The following is a 22,512-nucleotide window of genomic DNA, read 5'->3' as shown; positions in this document are numbered from 1 at the left end:
GGGAGAAGGGCCTTAGTCAGGGAGGTGACCAAGAACCCGATGGTCACTCCGTCAGAGCTCCAGAGGTCCTCTATGGAGAGAAGAGAACCTTCCAGAAGGACAACCATCTCTGCAGCAATCCACCAATCAGGCCTGTATGGTACAGTGGACAGACGGAAGCCACTCCTTAGTAAAAGGCTCATGGCAGCCCACCTGGAGTTTGCCAAAAAGCACCTGAAGGACTCTCAGACCATGAGAAAGAAAATTCTCTGGTCGGATGAGACAAATATTGAACTCTTTGGTGTGAATGCCAGGCGTCACGTTTGGAGGAAACCAGGCACCGCTCATCACCAGGCCAATACCATCCCTACAGTGAAGCATGGTGGTGTCAGCATCATGCTGTGGGGAACTGGGAGACTAGTCAGGATAAAGGGAAAGATGACTGCAGCAATGTGCAGAGACATCCTGGATGAAAACCTGCTCCAGAGCGCTCTTGACCTCAGACTGGGGCGACGGTTCATCTTTCAGCAGGACAATGACCCTAAGCACACAGCCAAGATATCAAAGGAGTGGCTGCAGGACAACTCTGTGAATGTCCTGGAGTGGCCCAGCCAGAGCCCAGACTTGAATCCGATTGAACATCTCTGGAGAGATCTTAAAATGGCTGTGCACCAACGCTTCCCATCCAACCTGATGGAGCTTGAGAGGTGCTGCAAAGAGGAATGGGCCAAACTGGCCAAGGATAGGTGTGCCAAGCTTGTGGCATCATATTCAACAAGACTTGAGGCTGGAATTGCTGCCAAAGGGGCATCGACAAAGTATTGAGCAAAGGCTGTGAATACTTATGGACATGGGATTTCTCAATTTTTTTATTTTTAATAAATTTGCAAAAACCTCAAGTAAACTTTTTTCACGTTTTCTTTATGGGGTGTTGTGTGTAGAATTCTGAGGAAAAAAATGAATTTAATCCATTATGGAATAAGGCTGTAACATAACAAAATGTGGAGACAGTGATGAAGCGCTGGGAATACTTTCTGGATGCACTGTATATCTGATGATGGATGTACTTTCTGCTATTACAGCCACCTCAACTCTTTTCCAGAGCAAAGACTTGCTGATATTTGAAGTCAAAGAAGCCATTGACACCTTGTACAGCAGATTGCATGCCATGACAAAGGAGCCAGGAGTAAAGTTTTATAACCTGTTTGACAAGGAGTTTAGTACATTTGATGGCTACTTAAAGCTGTCTGGTGGTTTCAGAGATTTTTGTGAAGACAGAGATGTTCATGATCTCCTGGTTCAGTATATACTTAGCAGATTCTCTGACCTTGATAAGCCTCCTGTGTCAGATATGCGGGTGTTTGATTTCAGAATCTGGCCACACACTCTGTCTGAACTGAGCACTTATGGAAACTTTGAAATCAAGAACTTGTGTCAGCAGTATAGTGATTTGTTGACTGATGAGGAAGTTAAACATGCACCATCTGAATGGCAAGTGCAGATATCAATGAAACAGCAGTACCATCCACTTGCTGTCTATACCTCAGTTCTGCTGAGGAAGGAAGAGTCTCTGAAGAATGTTATTGTGCTGATCTCACTGTTTCTTACAGTTTCTCCTTCCACAGCTTCTTGTGAGAGATTATTCTCCAATATGAATTTAGTAAAGAGTTCTCTAAGAACCCGCCTGACTCAGGAAAACCGTCAAAACCAGATGCGCATTGTTGTTGATGGCAAACGTTTAGAAGAGTTTGACCCACTACCAGCTGTGGAATTCTGGCTGTCATCTGGCAACAGGCACATCACTCATAAAAAACCTGAAAAGTCATCAGCATCCACTTCTGCAGGACCATCAGTCCAGGAACCATGCAGTTCAGCTCAAGCAGAAATGAACAGCATTCAGCCCATGCTGTCTGAGATGGTAAAGATTCTTGGGGAAGACAAGACAAAAGCTGAAGAACATGGCAGAAAATGAATCAGGACAGTGTTCTGTTATGTAACTGTAATATATGAAACAGAACTCATGTAGCTATAATGAAGGCATTGTTTATTAGTGAGTTCAAATGATAAGGGAATCTTTTATAGAATGTTCTAGAGCAAGGTGGCAAAATACTACTCCCTGAAAGAACTTTTTCCAGTTTTAAAATGGAAGGCAGTTTTGGTAAAAGAGATCAGAAAAAATAAACGATTTCTCACTTTTGTTATTTGTTTATGGGCGAGTGAATTTAACTGGCGGACAAGTGGATTTACTAAGTTTACTTGTCCATGGACAAGTATAAAAAAATTAGATTTCCACACCCCTGCTCCAGTTTCCCTCTACTCTCCCACACTGATGTGTCCTCCTCTCCGGTGGCCCCACTACCTGCCCTGGTAACCCCGTCCCCTCACACCGTCTCTCCCTCATTATTTTCCCATTATGTCCAACTGGGCTCTGATTACCCTGCTGTAGTAAGACTTTCATCTCCCAGGATTTTTATGAGTAAGGAAAATTCCAGGAGAAGGACATTGACACTTGAGTCGAATCAGGATAGAGGACAGAAAATTTCAAATCCAGAAAGAGTACTGGTGAAATGTACAAACGAAATGCAAGGACACAACCAAAAATGAACTCCTGGCACGTGGCCTACTGGGTATAAATGCCAGCTCTGTTGATGGTTTGCTGGTTCTGTTATCCACCTGAGGGTTAAACACATTGTGGGTCCCCACCATAGAAATAAGAGCCGGTACTCTCTTTTATTGTCAGTTTCTTGGTCATCCTAAAGTGTTTCAGATTTTATGTAACAGGGCACTGGGGCCCTCAGAGTGTCAAGTACAATAATATATGTAGGTTTTTTTTTTTTTTGGTTGTGTGGGGCCCCTTGGAGTTTCGGTCCTGAGGCGTTGGGGGGTCTCCCTTGTGTCCAGAGAAACAGGAGATCGAGCCAACGAAATCATCAAAATTCAGAGCACAAGAACGGGAATCACAACTCAAGAAATCAGGACACGAAATCAAACACTAGGAGATCGAAACTGAATAAACCACAAAGAGAGTTTTGGACTCCTTAAGTCAAATTTTGCCCGACCTTTAAACCCGTCACCAATTCAGCTGTCATCAGAGCCTACACGTCTCCTGCTGAATGCTGAGATGTACCCATGGATACGGGAGATGTGGATAACACAGGACAGCCCATCGGGATCCAAGATAGCGTCATGGTAAACAAAAATAACAAACGTGACACCTTGGTGTCCTGACACGGCAGGAAATCAGATGACTAATTTCTTGAGAAAGCTTGGAGATGTGAGCAAAAGGGAAACAAAAGAAAATGAAATCAAAGGGACCAAAACCAAATTCAAAGTCAAATAACAGGTGTGAGGGATGGCCGGCCACTAGATGGAGTCCTCCCAGCAGCATGGAAGGTCCCCAAATTTAAGTAGGGCATTATGGACAGTGTAGCTTTTATAAACAACCCTGCTGGATGCCATGGGGGCCACCAGGAGCCGCTGTAGGGAGGCTGACAGAGTGCCTACGTGCCCTATAACCCGGAAGTGCGTCATAATCACATGACCGGAAGGAACGACGTGCTTCCGGGTTGAAGAAAAGGACTTTTAATCTGACCCGGAAGTGATAAGGAATCATGGACTGTAGGATTGGAACCACTTCCGGGTCAGGGAATATAAAAGGACTGTGGGAAAGCCCAGACATTGAGCTGAGCTGGGTGGAAGGGTGGCAACGCGTCTGGGAGAGGAGGATTGGTGAATTGATTATTGTATTGAGTAATGATTTGTATGAGTAGTGTGGTGTGGAGGGTGCTTTGTGCACACTATTATTATAAAATAAATAATAATTGGAATTTTACCTGGTGTTTGGAGTGGTACCTGAGGGTTCAAGGGAGCTCTAGCACCCCCTACTGCTACACAGGCAATCAGTGGAAAACGTGGCAAGGCATGAAAAGTAATGACACGAGACGTCAAATTGAAAATAAGGATTTTATTCGCAGATTAGATAAGGCTCAGTGCCAAAGGCTGGCCTTTAATGGTCTGCCCACTACTATAAGAGAAGCCCCTTTAGTCTTAGCTTTCAAATCCCGGCTGAAGACTCACAATTTCAGTTTAGCACACCCTGACTAGAGCTGCTGATTAACTGTGCAGATTGTCATTAACACTAAAACATAAGGAATATGACAGTTAGAATTGGTTACTAACCCTCACCTGTTCTGTTTCTCTTCTCAGTACTCAAATGTGGCACTTGGTGCCACTGCCTACCTGCCAAGTGGTTTTGCCAGCCTAAGGTAAAGTTATCTCTGATGGAGGATCACAGGAATCATCAGGTAGAGGGGTCCTTTCATCGGATTGGCTGACTCAGCTGTGGAATGACCAATAGGGGGAGGCAGCTTGATGACCGAGGTCTCCAGAACTCTGAACAAATCCAAATCCTATTATGGGATATCATCTACTGTTGAATTCTGCTCTGTACTTGTAGTTTTTCTATTCCACTATTATATTGTACTAGCTGTACCCCGTGGCTTCACCCACATAGTAATGAAACATGACAAACTTTAATAGACATTGGCACTATATCTGATTGTGTTTAGCTCTGACGGGACACGTGGGGAGAAAAGCACGTGGCCGTGATATCTCTGGTAATCAGCAGCTACCCTATAAACACACAGAGCTCTGATCTCTCTCGCAAAAACGTCAAACGTTACTCCTTAACAATCTGTAGATGATTATGTCTGCTGAACAAACGGGTATCGCTATCTAAGCGGAGGTGAGGTGCGCTCCAACACGTGGTGACAGGTAGAGCAACTCGAACAGAGGCTGGCAAGTGAATGAGGAAGGCCCCGCCCCCCTGCTCTCGGCCCACAGCCAATATTGAATTTGCATAAATACATCGGTACTGCAAGTGAACTCTGGTACTCAGCGTGATGAGAGAAGTCGCAAAATCAACCGGAAAGTTCAAGCAAATTCTAGAAATCAACCTGATCTAAATCTGTTAAGTAATTCTCTCGTGAAAAGAGGACAGACATAGAAATGGGTCTATAAGCTTGGACCACGAAATTTTTAAAACCGTTTCTTAGCAAGCACCTGTGGGCCAAGGGTGTCCTACGTCCCAAATTTCAAGTCCCAAATCCTCGTGGTTCGGGAGATTTTGTGATGAGTGTGTCAATGGGTTTGAGGATGACTTGTGTTCTCTTCTGCGTATCGTGTTGTATTGACACCCACTGCACACCCAACCGCCCGGGAAAGGGGTCTCTCTTTGAACTGCCTTTCCCGAGGTTTCTTTCATTTTGTTTTCCCCTTCAAGAGTTTTTTTGGGGTGTTTTCTTTGTCTTCTTCGAAAGTCAAGGCTGGTGGGCCATCCAAAGGCAGGGCCTGCTAAAGTGCATTGCAGCACTCCTTGGGTGATTTTGGGCTATACAAAAATAAATTGTATTGTATTGTATTGTAATGCTATTTGCTGATTAAGTCAAGGTCATGAACCCCAGAGACCACACCCCTAGAAACACAGGACGTGACCCTGACAACGGTACACAATATGGCTTCTCTTAAAGGGAAAGGCTGCAAAACATCAACATTCAGCCGAAATCATGACACTTGGACTTTTGATCAGATTGACACACACATTAGATTGGAGAGCAGGCCTGGGAGGTGGGCTTTGAAAGGGGGCGGGGGGATTGGGCCATGGAGTTCAGATCAGGATGATATTTGTATATTAGATCGGGTAGAAGGTGGGGCATCCTTAGAGTTTCAATCGTGATGATACCCATAGAGTAGATCAGGGAGCAGGGATTGGAGTGCGTTGGATTGGAGGAGTGCTGCTTTGAGGGAGTTTATATGCAGATGATATTTGTACATTACATTGGACAGTCAGGATTTGGGGGTCTCATTTGGATTATCAGTATTGATGAAACACGTACATTAGATCAAAGAGAGTGGCTGGGGGTGGTGGTTATGGGCTTGGAGTGTAGTTTGGGCAGATATTCGTATCACGAGATGACAATCATCATCTACTCTACATCTGGCCCTGTCCCATCTGGACAAAAGAGACCCCTGGAATGCTTTTCTTAGACTTCAGGTCACCAATCAACACCTTCATCCATCAGAAGCCCACAAAGATCAATTCCTTGCCGCCAGTGATGGGCCGATCGCGTTATTCCTTCTCATGGCTGAAATAATCGGTCTCAGTATTTCAGAAATGTTGATGAGGTGAACTCAGCAGCACAAACTCAAGGGCAGTAATGCGTTAGAAATAAGGCGCGTCACACAATCCGTCTACTTTCTAAAATAAAGAGCAACCTAACGCAGTGCTTCCCTTATTGAAGTAAAACTTTGGCGTCATTGTTCTTATCCCCCCATTAGCAGCAGCACTGCTGGGTATAAAGAAAAAGGCTCAAGTATGCCAATCAGTAGCTGGGCTCCATTGCACAGGCAAGCAGAAAAGAGCGAGCTGCGTGAAATGCAGTAACAGGAACAAACGAGCGGAGCTTCCACTTAGTTTTCATCACTTGCTAAAGACTCGTTGAAACGGCACAGACAGGTGATGCAGCGGTCAGCGTTCACACCGCAAAGCATCAAGGACTCACATCGAGGACAGATGTCAGTTTAGCCACAGCACATGGAGGAATAAACGTATTGATAAAACACAACAAGGCTCCATACTTGTTTTTGTTACACACCTACTCATCCTGGCTTTGTGTGTGCATGTTAAAGCCACTGTGTGTGACAATGTGACACAGACACACTCCATTAGACATGGAGTGGGCGGACGGAGGAGCAGAGCAGGGACATCACAACTTTAATTTCTAAAATGAAACCTCATTACTCACCCTTTAGACCCAAACTCAGCCATACTACTGAAAAGCTCAGTCACCATCCATTATTAACATCATCAAAAGGCCACCACTGACTGGCACAGCCTGTAATGTGTGCAGGAAAAGTGACAGTTAAGCAGACTGTTTCTGAATAAATAAGGACCAGAAAGAAATATGCGTCAAAATGTAACATTCATCTCAAACTTCAATTTTCTTCCTGAAATACCTGAAAATGAAGTCACAATGCAGTTTGAGTGTCACATCAAACACATCACAGGTCACTTTACTGGAGAGGCTCCAGTCTGGTTGTCACACTGGTCCCAGTAAGCATATGGCACTGAATTGTGGTAGATAGATAGATAGATAGATAGATAGATAGATAGATAGATAGATAGATAGATAGATAGATAGATAGATAGATAGATAGATAGATAGATGAAAAGCACTATATAAGTGATAGATAAATAGAGTAAAAGGCACTATATAATAGATAGATAGATAGATATGAAAGGCACTATATAATAGATAGATAGATAGATAGATAGATAGATAGATAGATAGATAGATAGATAGATAGATAGATAGATAGATAGATAGATAGATAGATAGAGTAAAAGGCACTATATAATATATAGATAGATAGATATGAAGGGCACTATATAATAGATAGATAGATAGATAGATAGATAGATAGATAGATAGATAGATAGATAGATAGATAGATAGATAGATAGATAGATAGATAGAGTGAGTAAAAGGCACTATATAATAGATAGATAGATAGATAGATAGATAGATAGATAGATAGATAGATAGATAGATAGATAGATTCACTCATAGTCAAGTTCAGAGTCATTATTGGTGCCAGCACCTCTCACATGTTCTTCATAATTTATTCTTTTATAGTACCTTTCCCAGTTTGGACAGGGACACTGCCACACTTTTTCAGCCACTATACTTTGTGCCACAAATGTGCCAGTGACTCAGTGTGTGACCCTGAGAAAGTCACTTACCTTGTCTGCAATAAATTATATATGAGTAATTATACACAAAACGGTCATGTGACAGCGGCACTGTTGATTGGTGCTGTGTGACATAAATTTGTTTGGAGTCTTTAATGGACTTACAGACCCGCCATCCCGATTTTCTAAGCTGCTTATCTGTCTTGAGTCCTTGGAGCTGGTTATCTGGTTTCCATCCCAGTAAGAACCAAACCTGTTATGGGTTCCAGTCTATGACAGTGCCCTCAAACACACACACATACACACACACATACACACAGTTCAGTTTAAATGAGCTTTACTGACTTAAGAAATCCACATTAATTTTATCAGTGCATAAGTAAATGTCAAATAAAATGACCTTTTAAAAGGACTTTACAGTAAAATAAAAAGTTTCAACACCACAGTTCTGTTGTGAGAAGTTGATGTTTCCATGTTCAACTCAGACGTCTGATGCTGTGGCTGGCTGAGGTGTCGTGGTGACATTATGATGTGCCACTGGTGCTGTGACAGGCAGAGAGACACCAGGTTGCCAGCCACACTCCGCGCTGCTCTTCTTTGAAATTTGTGATTTTGCTTGTAAATCAGGGAAGGCAGGAGCCTCTAAAGGTGGAGATGAACTTCTGTGGCCAATACCGCAGCCTCACACTCAGCGCTTGTCTCTGGTGGGTCCAAGTCTGACTGTAGTGCCCTGTCTCCACTTGTAGGCTGTGGTGCCTGGTCAATGTCTGACTCGATCACTTTAGGGCACCTAATCAAGTTTGTTTTATTCTTTGATACGTTCTTCCCAGTACCGTACGTTGAGCCGATTCAGAGTAGCACCGGATACTTTCGGGGAGGCTTGCCACGAGATGGCGCTGTGCAGAATGCAGACGGGCGCGCAGTGTCTCCTCTTGCTCGATACAACCGACCGCTTGTTGACTTCGAGAGAAGGAAGACATTGAAACGAAAACAGAGCGCGCAGCGTGTTGTTGTTGTTGTGACTGTCGAGGACGTCTGCTTTGGAAGGCCAGCCGAATGAAGCAGCCAAGGTACCGTTTCATTTCTCCAGTCCGTCTAGTGGGCTCTTACGTGCGGTGCGGGAGGACTTTGCTGTTGCGAATGTCACGTCGAGCAGCCAGCTGCAGTTCATTGTCAGTCAGCCGGGTTGTGAGATGTCATTTATTTTACGCGGATGTTCCAAATGTCAAGTGCTAAGAAACCAAATCTTTTATTCATTTGAAAACATAGGAGCTGAATTGCTTTGCCGATTGATGTGGCATCGGCTGTGGATAAGATGTTAATAAGTCACACCTTGACAGCATTTGTATAATTAATGGAGGCGGTGATGTTTGTAGTAAATAACGATGGCAGTGGGCTGACCAGACGTCCCGTTTCGTTTTGTGCTTTGTGTCCCGTAATTGAACGACATGCCCCGTGTTGCCCCGTTTTCGGGCGGCCGAAACTCTAAGGGGACCTAAAACCCTTTCGATTTCCATGTGCAGTTTTACCAGGCGCACGATGGGTCTTCACTGTTATTAGCGCCACGCACACTCGCTGGATTAATGAGTTGTGTCCCGTTTTTGGAACCACGACAATCTGGCCAGCGTACGAGTGGCCCAGTTTGGGACCTTCAAAATGTGCCCACACTAGTACAGGGGGTACTCCGTTATGGATCTGGAGGTCCGCAGTGGCTGCTGGTCTTTGCTTTAACAAGTTTCGTAATCAGAACCCGTTCGTTTAGAACTTTGTCTCCAGGGGATAATTTGGCTTTTTACAGAACCTCGATACACATACACACACACCAGAATAAAAAGGAAGGGAATTAAAAAGAAAAAGAGTTATGACATGGCAGGCCCAGTGAGGCGCTATACAGGCGCAGTGCTGTTGGTTTAAAGAACCCTCAGTAGCCTTTCTTGACACAATTCTGCTGTCGGTTTGTCATGGAGAGGATGTGCAGCATTGTTCTTAATGGCACTCAGTTTTGTTGTCATTCTCTCCTTCACCACAACCTCCAGGGGGTCCAGAGTGTGTTCCATAACCGAGCCTGCCCTTTTAATTAGCCTGTTGATTCGGTGGTCCTCTCTTGAAGTGATGTGACCAGCACACCACACCACACCACAGTGGCCATCTCCGAGTTACAGAAGATGTCGCTTCCCACATTAAATGAGCGCAGTCGCCTGCTTTGCCCTTCCTTCTGTAGTTTTGTTTTTGAGGTTGCTTTGATACACGAGGGGGAGTGAAGTTAAAGTTAGAAAGTGGGATTTATTAGAAAATGGAATGAACCTGAACAAAACTGATCCTGCCATTCATTTCTCGATGGCGTCTCCACCGTTCTCAATGCACTTATGCCACCTACCTGGATTCCAGCAGAATAAAACGTTCTGTCTACTTGTGTACTCCAGTCACTAGTCTAGTGCAAGTTACGGTGACTTTCTAGAGACCACTGTGGAGCCTGCTATTCGATTCAAGCTGCGTCAAGGATAAGACCATGACACACTGCTAAGAACACCCTAGGCCCGTCTGGAGACACTGAAGTTTGAGGTATTGCCACCTCCTCCTTATTCGCCAGATTTGGCGCCGTGTGATTTTCATCTTTTTGGATGGCTAAAAAAAACATCTGGGCGGTCATTGATTTCAAGACAGATGACGACTTGAAGAAAGTGGTGCACGAGTGGTGGAGAGGACAAGACAAAACCTTTTATTCTGCTGGCACATCCAGGCAGGTGGCACAAGTGTATTGTGGAGGGCGGAGACCACATTGAGAAATGACACAGTCAGTTTTGTGGAGGTTTGTTCCATTATCTGATAAATCCCATTTTCTAACTTTAGCTTGACTCCTCCGCATAATTTTTGTTAATCCCCAATGGGAAATTGTCTTTTCGCGTGACCTTTGTGAAGTCAGAGTGCAGGGTCAGATATTTGTATAGCAGGCCCTGGAGCACTTTTCAGGTTAAGGGCCCAACAGAGTAGCATCCCTTCTAAGCACTAATGGGATCAGAACTAGCCACCTTCCAGATAACCAGCGCAGACCCTTAGCCACAGAGCCACCACTCTGCCTCTGTGTGACGAGACCAGTCTAACCTCCCATTAATGTGAAACCCCAAGTACTTGGAGGAGTGTGTAATCAGAATATAAATTTAATATGTCACTGTGCTCTGTACAAAACATATTTTATAAATCCACTCACATGTGCAGCTAACACAAGGCCAGATTTAGCACACAGGATTTCACCATATAAGAAGTGCTAGGTAAGCGTTTTAAGACAAGACAAGAAAGGGACAACTGCGAAATGGACATTGTACTATTTCTGTGTGTCAGTCAGCATGATATTGGATCTTCTTTTCCTTGTTTGGAATGGCATGATTTACTGAAGTGGGGGGCCTTCACAAGGAGAAAGAGTATACACATTGGAACATTACCCGGCACACCTTTGAAGCCGACGAACAGATGGAAGATAACGTCATCCAGTCTGGAAAATGGCAGACTGTATACAGTACATCGAGCTCCCACTTCAGTAATGGTCTTGTCATGGCTTCCTTCGTCTGTTATGCCACGTAAGCCGTCATTAAAGAAAGCTAAGTTATTTCTCCTATGTGATTTCTTACCGCCATGTCACTAAGGGAGGGGTATCACCTTTTAATATCAATACTGTATAGTGTCAGGTTAAGTAACATGCCACAATTAGAAAAGAACTTATTGCAACCAGGGAGCTAGCGCCCCCTGCTGGATAGAGAATGGACCACCTCTACATGTACTCCCTGAATATGACCGGACATAGAGGCTGTTTGGTGTGGTGCAAGTCGATAAGCAGTTCTTTGGTGTTGCTGATGTTTAGTTGCAGACAGTTCTCAAAAGTTCTCCCCTTAACTCCTCTCCTCTGTCTCATCCCCCTTATCAATACACCCCACAAGTACAGAATCAACTGAGAAGGGACGTGACCTGCTGTTATATTTATAGTCCTACATGCACAGTGTGATCTGAAAAGCAGTCAGGCCTGTATAGACCAATAGATGTAGATAGTAGATATCAATCTTAATACATAATTTGCCAGTCTCCTCACTCACTCACTCACGTCCGTCCGAAGCCGAATGCGTAGTCGCCTTCTGCGCAGCTGCCCGAAAAACCTTACGAGACCAACATCGCGGCAGGCAGCGGATTTATGACCGCGAAAATTCAAAGAGAAAGGCAACTACAGCCGACATCCAACCCCAACATCGTGGGAGGTGACGGATTTACAGCCGCAAAAATTCAAAGAGAAAGGCAACTACAGCCGACATCCAACCCCAACATCGTGGGAGGTGATGGATTTACAGCCGCAAAAATTCAAAGAGAAAGGCAACTACAGCCGACATCCAACCCCAACATCGTGGGAGGCGACGGATTTACAACCACAAAAATTCAAAGAGAAAGGCGACTTCGATTAAAGCTCTAGAGGCCTGAAAGGCGATTTCGACTACAGCTCGAGGCCTAACTACGCATTCATTCAATACACCTATATCAGGTTTGTGGTGCTTATACTTATTATTATATATTATACTATTCCACTCGTGCCCGTTTCATCTTACGTTGTCGAAACGGGCTCTTTGTCTAGTATATATATATATATATATATATAAACGTGTGTATCTATAATAGTTTAGATAAATTTTATTAATCTCGGGGGCAATTAATAGGCATACAACAGCAGAGACATAAAAAGCATGGATACTGACTCAAAGGACAAATAACACAGTCAATCAATCAATAAAAATAATCTTAAGGAGTACATTGGGTGAAAGCATTGAATTGCCAGATTACAGTGGGCAGACCACTTCTTAGCACACCGTGGTGGAATGAGCCTGTGCTTGAAAGTGGTCCCAGAGAATGCCTCATGGAGGGGAGTTTTCATGATGGCATCCAGTTTTGCCCACGTCCTCTTTTCCACAACAGCTTCCAGTGTATCCAGGCCTTCCTGATAAGTTTATTCAGGCTTTGTGCATCTTTTGCGCTCATGTTGCTTCCCCAGGAGACTCCAGCATGGAATACCAGAGAAACGCACTCTAGCTGTGCTATCTGTTTAAGATGGAGTGAAATATAAATAACACAGGCCTCAGTGTTATTGCCGTTGGAAGGTGTTTTGTAATACATAATGGTAATGAAAGGCATTGCATTAGTTACTCCAAAAGATGGTGCATCACAAGCATTTACAGTAATAAAACTGATTACTACAAATGTGTTTGATGCCTCATCTGGTGGAGTAGCTAATGCAATGCATGCGTCTCTATTATTTGTCCATTTTGGTGTGGGATTTGTAAAAGCTGTGCTAATGTTTGTGATGCACCACCTGTTGAAATGACAGAGTCATGGCAACTGGACAGACCGATAAACAGGGGTGTGTGTGTGTTATATGTGTATATATGTGTGTTATATTGTTTTACTGTCAAATAATGCAAAGCGTATGCGACATGTGTTTCACCCTTATTTGGGCGTACACACGTACGCTGTATCCCTTCACGGGGATTGAAGCTCAGATGTTGGCGTCAGAAGCAAAGCCCCTTTACTTTGTGCCACAGCGTGTGGTTCGTTTATTTGACAGCCTGGAGATCGAAGTAATTACAATCTGATTGTATGGGTGGTTACTTACCAGGTAGTGCATGTGGTTGTTCTGCAAGTTGGCAAACGTCTGCCACGCCCTCTCAGTTGCGAGAAGAAGATCATAGAATGTTATATTGTTTATTGTTTATATATATATATATATATATATATATATATATATATACACACACACACCCCCTCACTGGCCACTTTATTAGGTACACCTGTTCAACTGCCGATTATTTGACAGTAACTCAATGTATTTCAACGTGTAGACATTGTCAAGACCACCTGCTGAAGTTCAGACCAAGCATCAGAATGGGGAAGAAAGGGGGATTGAAGTGACGTTGAACATGGCGTGGCTGTTGATGCCAGACAGGCTGCTCTGAGTATTTCACAAATTGCTGATCTACTGGGATTTTCACAGACAACCATCTCTAGGATTTACAGAGAATGTTCTGAAAAAGGGAAAATATCTGGTAAGTGGCAGCTCCTTGTTGATGCCAGTGGAGAATGGCCAGACTGGTTTGAGCTGATAGAAAGGCAACAGGAACTGAAGTAAGCATTCATTACAATTGAAAAGAGAGTTCTTGAACACACAACATGCCAAACCTTAAAGAAGATGGGGCGGGGGCGGGGGGTGCTACAGCAGCAGGAGACCACACCAGGTGACACTCCTGTCAACTAAGAACAGGCAACTGTGGCTGCAGTTCACACTGGCTCACCGACATTGGACAATAGAAGATTGGAAAAACGTCACCTGGTCTGATGAGTCTCAATTTCTGCTGCAACATTCGCACGGTTGGGTCAACAACATGAGAGCAGGGATCCATCCTGCCTTGTGTCAGTGGTTCAGGCTGCTACTGATGATGTGATGGTGTAGAGGCAATTTTCTTGGCACACTTTTGGCCCCTTAGTACCAACTGAGCATCACTTAAATGCCACAGCCTATCTGAATATTGTTGCTGACCACATCTATCCCTTTATGACCGCAGTATACCCATCTTATGATGACTCCTTCCACTTTCCATGTCGCAAAGCTCAGATCATCTCCAACTGGTTTCTTGAACATGACAATGAGTTCACTGGACTCATGGCCTCCACAGTCAGCAGATTACAATCCAGTAGAGCACCTTTGTGATGTGTGGAACAGGAGATTCACAAATTGTTTGTGCAGCCAACAAATGTGCAGAAACTGAGTGATGCTGTCATGTCAATATGGAGCAGAATCCCTGAGGGATATTTGAAGCACCTTGTTGAATCGATGCCACGAAGAATTACGGCATTTTGGAAGGCAAAAGGGGGTCCAACCTGGGACTGGCAAGGTGTGCCTAATAAAGTGGCCCGTTTATATATGTGTGGGTGTGTGCGTGTGTGTATATATAATATATTGTGGGATATGGGCGGCCGTTCATCCCGGCCAATACCCCAAGGCCGCCAGATGGAGCCCTCCCTGCAAAGTGGAGGTGCCCCGAATTCCAGCAGGGCCTCATAGACATTGGAATTTTAATGCACAGCCCTGCTGGATACCATGGGGGCCGCAAGGGGACACTGCAGGGAGGCCCAGGGATTTTTATTTGCACTATAACCCGGAAGTACGTCCTAGTCACAGGGACAGAAGAAATGACGTACTTCCAGGATGAAGAAAAGAAGTTTTCACATGACCCGGAAGCGTTATAAAGTCACATGGATTGAGGGACAGAAACACTTCCGGGTCAAGAAGTATAAAAGGACTGTGGGAAACCCCAGCGAATTGAGCCAAGTTGGGAGGAAGGGTGGCTGAGCTGCTGGGAGGTGTGGAGGATTATTGCAAATTGTTGTATTGATTGTGATTATTGATTGTTTGTTTATTAAGTATAGTGGAGGTGGAGGTTGCTTTGTGCACATTTATTATTATAATAAATTGAATTTCGACTTTTATTTGGCGTCTGGCTTCTGATCTGAGGGTTCAAGGGGACGACAGCGCCCCCTATCTGTCACTCTATATATTAATATTATACATTGCTGTACAGTAAATGGCACTACCTGAATGTCAAAGTAAAGGAGCAAGCCTGCTCTGCTTTCACCACCGTCTGCTGCTATCTGAGAAGGTGTGGACTTTTATCAAGAGTGGACTTTGTACCCAAACAATGACCCAGGAGTTTACATTAATAATGAAAAGGGGTTAATAAAAATCAAAAATTCAAACAAAACAATTACACTGAGGGGGAAAAAAGACTATTACACAAGGAAGAAAAAGTATGCATAGACAGACAGATGGATAGATAGATGCAGTCGTTTATTTGTCCCAAGGGGAAATTTAGCTTTTACAGAAGCACCCTATGTCCATGTGGTGTCACCTTCTGGTTTGGAGTTGGAGCGTTTGTACATTTTCTAGTCACTTCATGTAGAGAAAAGCCAAGCAAAATGACACCTTTTATTGGCTAACTAAAAAGATTACAATATGCAAGCTTTCGAGGCAACTCAGGCCCCTTCTTCAGGCAAGATGTAATCAGGTTTAATTCAGGACTACATCTCGCCTGAAGAAGGGGCCTGAGTTGCCTCGAAAGCTTGCATATTGTAATCTTTTTAGTTAGCCAATAAAAGGTGTCATTTTGCTTGGCGTTTCTCTAATAATAATAATAATACATTTTATTTATATAGCGCCTTTCCCATGCTCAAGGCACTTACAGAATAAATAAAGAACGGCAGAATATACAGTATATAGCATTGTACAAACCAGATAAATAAATAAAGAAGATTAAGACAGTAAATTCTGAAAAAAAAACAGACAACATAATCGATGGTCTCACACACACACACAGGTTACATGAGCATCTTGACAGAGAAGTAAACTGAGAGAAGAGTAATAAAGTCAAGCAGAGCTAAAAGCCTTCCTGAACAGATGAGTTTTGAGTTGTTTTTTAAAAGAATTCATGGAGTCAGCTGATCTGATTAATTTTGGTAGGTCATTCCAGAGTCTGGGCGCTATACAGCTGAAGGCCCTGCTGTCACCCATGGAGTGTAGATTAGTGAGGGGCACAACAAGATTGCCAGAATCAGAGGACCTTAGTGGGCGGGCACATAGTGATGGAGAAGGTCACTGATGTAGTTTGGCGTGAGGTTATTTAAAGCTTTGTAGGTTATTAGTAGGATTTTATATTCGATTCTGTAGGACACAGGGAGCCAGTGAAGACGGAGCAGGATGGGAGTGATGTGCTTGCTGCTGCTGGTTCGAGTAAGGACTCTTACAGCTGAGTTTTGAATAAGCTGGAGCTGTGATAGAAGATTAGAAGGGGCACCTGCCAGTAGGGAATTACAATAATCGATGCGGGATGTGATAAAAGCATGGACAAGTTTCTCAGCATTAGAGAAGGAGAGGAAGGAGCGAACACGGGATATGTGACGGAGGTGAAAGTAAGAAAGTTTCTTAATGTGATTTATGTGGGCGGAATAAGTGAGGGAGGAATCAAAAATGACACCGAGATTTTTTACAGTAGAGGCAGGTCTGATGAGATCACTGCCAAGATGGACTGGGAAGGAGCTCATTTTATTAAGCTGCATTTTAGTCCCAATTTGCAGGAGTTCAGTTTTATTGCAATTTAATTTTAAAGAGTTCTGCTTCATCCAGGTTTTAATTTCATTCATAATGACTAACACGGTACAACACCCTAGTACTATAGTCACTTCATCAAAATGTTAGTTATCACAGTTTTCTTTATTACTTATTGTTGTAACAGTCATGGTAAAAAAAAAAAAATGGCTATCAGAATGTAGAGTAAGTACCTGAACTAGTCTTGTGCATTAAAACATGTTTTTGATGCCCTTTTTCCAAATTGTGCAGTTAAAAGTGGAGCCCACTTATTCTTGTGGTGGCTCAATAGCTTATATAGATGACAGAGTCCAACTCAAGTGATGAAAACCTGGCCTTGATCGATGGGCTGTTGTTAGTTGTTGGTTGTGACTAATTGTAGTTCAAATTTCTTAAACATAACATTTTTCAAAGACAGTGCTCAATGGAGATTTAAAATCCTCTGTTGAGGTCTCAAGGTAAAATTGTTGTCTGCAGTGCCACATGATGGATGGCAGGTCATTGTGGCGCCTTGCCGATGAATGGTAGTGTCAGGGGACATTGAGTGATTGTGATCAGCAGACAGCGCAGGCTTCATTCTGGTTGTTTTTCGTGTGGTATAAATTCTGAGCACACGTCCATTCGATATACGCATAACATGTCACTGACCCACCAGTAGGGGGCTCATGTCCTCTTTCATTCATTTTATCCATAATGTAAGTTGCTCAAATTTTTTGACTTTACGCTCACGTTCATCATGTCATTTACCAGTTACGGTTTTAGTGATCAGCTGAGGTCACTTTCACAGGCGCCATATCGAGCAGCCATTGAATGAGTAAAAGAATCAAATCCACAAAATCTACAAGTTAAAGTGTGAGAGACGGTCAACTAATGCAGAACTGAAGTTGCTTTGAATGTTTCTTTGTTTTAAGAGAGATGAGTTTGAAAATCGGTCAGTGCTTTTTTAAAGGAAGGTTCTGTACTTTGAACAGAGTGCTGTATTCAAGATAACTCAATGAAAATGAACCTTTTCCAACAACCCAAAAAAAAAATGTCCACAGGGAGCTGCATTACTGTATGCTGGTGGGCAGACTAACAGACAGACAGACAGACAATGCAATGGCAGCAGGTGCACCTATCAACAGAGTTAAGTGAGTACATGAGCTTTGGGGTTACCAAATCCCCAAACCTTCATGTCTTTAGAAGGAAACCGGAGCCTACTGTGGCAACCCACCAGGAAAACATGCAAACTCCAGGGACGGGACTCCACAACATGTGTAATTATTATCAGTGGTCATTATTTAAATGAAGTTAACGACTTATCTGTAAAATATAACATACATACTTTAATGCATTTTGTCATGAAAGTGACATCAAGTATAAATCTAAGGATCCAAAGAGCTGGAATATCATAAAGGTAACGTGTTGTGTGTGACGGTTACTGCTGTCAGGTCAGGAGGAAGACCCAGCAGCACGTAGTGATTAATAACTGGGTCAGTTTTAAGATAACATTTACGACGGTCTGCTTTAATGATAAAGTAAACTACGAGATTAAAGTGGACAGTTCCAGATTTAAGACGAAATTTCTACTTTAATCACAAAATACACCCTTTCACTGTGTCCTTAATTTTTTTCTCTGTGGCTCAAATACGCTGCCATGCATTCTGATGCTGTTGTGAAGCACAGTAGATGGTATGTGAGACTTTTAAAATGTATCGTGTCAATACGATGGGGAATATGCGACACTGGAATATAAAAGCACCACGAATGCATTTGTATGTCAGCATTTTGCTTCACCACATCAAACCATTCATCAAACATCGATCTGCGCACATCAATTCCGTGTCACATGTAGATAGTAGACAGAGACTCTGATGTCATGTTCCGATTTTTATCACACTGCACCCCTCCCAATCCCCCGAGTTTTTGTTGGTACTGCAAGTCGCGTTAATTTCTGAGGACGTACTCAGAGGATGCGTCAAATAAACGCTGGGAACGCGTGGCAGCCATGATGCGTGTGTGTACGTGTTCTGAGCGTGAAGTATAAATGAGCCCTTAAGCTGTCCCCACAATACACATGTCCACACCACGATATAAATTCTGGTATAGTATGTTTGTCATTTACAATTAGACAGTCCTTTTTACTTACTTTAATTATTCATGTTGACATGCAGTGAGAACTCAGAAGTTGTGCAACATGACAGAGTCACAGAGTTGTTCGGCACATTTACTATGTTGACTACAGAAATCTGCATCTCCTGTGGCTTTATCATCACCTCACTAGTCTCGTGGGGCCTCATGTGATTCTCAAACGACAATACACATCTGGGAACAACCTGTTAAAACATTAGTAGTGAATAGCGGCAAAGGCTCCACCCACTGGGCTTCTTCCTAAAACACCCGCCCCCAATTTCTTCAGTCCGTGCGTTAAACTAAACCGGTGGGGTTCAGGGAGAGAGCAAAAAAAAATTAATGAAAGACTAGACGCTGAAAGGAAACAAGAAGCTAAAACCACAGTTATCCATTCAGAAGCTCAATAGCACAAGGTAACTGAAGCTTAGTAATTCATTTGTACGCTGTGATGACAGAGGCGACAGAAAGACACACATGTAGACCACCGCACTACAGTACACACATTTAAAAAGTGCCTTACTCTGCTACGATATCGTTTATTGCATCACGATATGGCCTAGCAACAGCAAGTCGAATTTAGATTAGCTTCATGGTCTATGAATATATAACATGTTAAAACGCTGCTGCTATTTTGTCACGGCGTGTTTGCATTTCCAATCAGACAATCGTGTGAAATTTTGTTAAGTTTTTTATTTAGATGCACAGTCAGAAGGGGGATGTTGTGCAGCCTCATCCATGCATCTACTGGTGTCAGTAGGCAGATTTGTCAATTCTGGTGTTTTGAGCCTTGAAATCATTCTCTCCTGTGGCTCTTAGTTATCCACCATCTTAATGGCGGTCCTTCCGACAGAACGCGACACGCCGTTTACTTCAATTGCATATTTTGCAGTTTATATTTTCCTGAACATGGCTGCCAATACTTTTAAGCTTATATATGGACTAAGAACAGCAAGCAAGTAGACAAAACACCTACAATGACATATCATTCTTGTTTATCACTCATCTGTTGACATTACAGAAGTTTTTTTTTTGTTTGCAACAGGTTATGTTTGTTTTTTAAACGTGTAATGACTTCTCTGCACATGCAACACACCCAGATTAATACTTTTTTTAGGAGACTTTTTGACAGTAGACAGTTTATCGTAATCAGAACTAGTGCTGAGCGGTATACCGGTTCATACCGAAAACCGTTTTTATTTTTGTTATGATATGGATTTTTCTTATACTGCAACACTGGTTTAAATTGCCTAAACGACGTTCGGAAACATGGTGCAGCGGGAACGTGTTCCAGGGGGGATCTTTTTCACTGCTACATCGCTAAATAGGCATGCAGCGGAGTACATGCGGTAGTGTAGGTATTGCACAGTGAAAATGGAAAGAGAACGTTCTGAAACTGAAGCTGTAGCTGACGATAAAGTTGAATCAGAATCAGAATCAGCTTTATTGGCCAAGTATATGTACACATACAAGGAATTGGACTCCGGTTTTACCTGGTATTGTCCCTGATGCTGTGAGATTGACTTAAGTGTTCATGAGAGTGATGGCCTGAGGAAAGAAACTGTTCACATGTCTGGTAGTTTTGGCGTACAGTGCTCTGTAGCGCCTACCAGAGGGAAGAAGTTGAAAAAGGTTGTGACCAGGGCGTGATGGGTCTGCAATGATGTTTTCTGCCCGTTTCCTGACTCGAGATCTATACAAGTCCTGAATGGAGGGCAGATCAACACCAATGATTTTTTCTGCAGTCCTGACTGTCTGTTCCTGTCCTGTTTTGTGGCTGAGCCAAACCAGACTGTGATAGATGAACAGAGAACAGACTGGATTACTGCAGAGTAAAATTGGATGAGCAGCTCCTGAGGCAGGTTGAACTTTCTGAGCTGGCGCAGGAAGTACAACCTCTGCTGGGCCTTTTTGACAATTGTGTTTATGTTTAGTTCCCACTTTAGGTCCTGGGAAATTGTGGATCCCAGAAACCTAAAGTTTTCCACAGCAGACACAATGCTGTTGAGTAGTGTGAGAGGGGGCAGCACTGGGGGGCTCCTCCTGAAGTCCACTGTCATCTCCACAGTTTTAAGCTTGTTCAGCTCCAGGTTGTTTTGACCGCACCAGAGGGCCAGCTGTTCGACCTCTCGTCTGTATACAGACTCGTCACTGTCCTTGATGAGGCCAATGACTGTCATATCATCTGCGAACTTCAGGATTTTAACAGACGGGTCTCTTGAGGTGCAGTCATTTGTGTAGAGGGAGAAGAGCAGAGGAGAGAGGACACATCCCTGGGGGGCGCCAGTGCTGACTGTTCGTGTGCTGGATGTGATTTTTCCTAGTCTCACTTGCTGCTTCCTATCTGTCAGGAAGTTTTTGATCCACCGGGAGATGGGAGCTGGTACAGTGAGCCAAGTGAGTTTGGTGTGGAGGACTTCTGGAATGATAGTATTGATCGCCGAGCTGAAGTCCACAAACAGGATCCTAGCATATGTCCCTGGAGAGTCGAGATGTTGCAGGATGTAGTGCAGTCCCATGTTGATTGCATCATCCACTGACCTGTTTGCTCGGTAAGCAAACTGTAGGGGGTCAAGCAGGGGGTGTGTAATGTCCTTCAGGTAGGTCAACACCAGTCTTTCAAAGGATTTCATGACCACAGACGTCAGGGCGACTGGCCTGTAGTCATTTAACCCTGCGATGGAGGTTTTCTTTGGAACCGGGATAATTGTGGAACGCTTAAGGCAGGAGGGAACTTCACATAGCTCCAGGGATCTGTTGAAGATCTGTATAAATATGGGGGCCAGCTGATCAGCACAGACTTTAAGACAGGAGGGTGACACACCATCTGGACCTGGTGCCTTCCTGATCTTCTGTCTCCTGAAGAGCTGACTCACGTCTCCTTCACAGATCCTGAGTGCAGGTGTGGTGTCAGTGGGGAGGGGCAGGGGCTTGGTAGTGAGTGCTGGGAGTGTATTTTGATTGGCGTGGGTGAGATTTGTGAAAGAGGGATTATCAAACCTGCAGTAGAACAAATTCAGCTCGTTGACCAGTTGATGGTTCTCTTCAGTATGGGGGGATGGTTTCCTGTAGTTGGTGATGTCTTTCAAACCTCTCCACACTGATGCAGGGTCGTTGGCTGTAAACCTATTTTCCAGCTTTTCAGTGTAGCACCTCTTTGCTACTCTGATCTCCTTTGTCAATGTGTTTCTGGCCTGATTATACACGATTCTGTCCCCACTTCTGTAGGCCTTCTCCTTAGCCTGATGAAGCTGCCTGAGTTTTGTAGTAAACCAGGGTTTGTTGTTGTTGTATGTGCGAAAAGTTTTCATGGGCACACACATATCCTCACAAAAACTGACGTAGGATGTCACAGTGTCAGTAAGCTCATCCAGGTCTGTCGCTGCAGACTCAAAAACACTCCAATCAGTACAGTCAAAGCAGGCTTGTAGTTCCAGCTTTGCCTCGTTGGTCCATCTCTTCACCGTTTTCACCACAGGCTTTGCAGATCTTAAGTTCTGCCTGTAAG

General features: G+C 43.7%; 1 protein-coding gene across 1 annotated transcript in view; it reads left to right on the top strand.

Moving 5' to 3' along the window:
* The first annotated feature begins 8,679 nt into the window (after positions 1–8,679).
* c9orf72 (C9orf72-SMCR8 complex subunit) overlaps positions 8,680–22,512 on the top strand; it is a 155,149-nt gene continuing 141,316 nt past the window's right edge. Inside the window, exon 1 of the mRNA XM_028805896.2 lies at positions 8,680–8,799. The gene's annotated coding sequence lies outside the window, so the exon portion shown is untranslated. The remainder of the gene's footprint in view (positions 8,800–22,512) is intronic.

The sequence above is a fragment of the Erpetoichthys calabaricus genome, chromosome 7 (genome assembly GCF_900747795.2).
Source record: "Erpetoichthys calabaricus chromosome 7, fErpCal1.3, whole genome shotgun sequence".
NCBI lineage: Eukaryota > Metazoa > Chordata > Cladistia > Polypteriformes > Polypteridae > Erpetoichthys > Erpetoichthys calabaricus.
The sequence above is the reverse complement of the archived record's forward strand: the minus strand, read 5'-3'. Positions and strand labels throughout refer to the sequence as shown.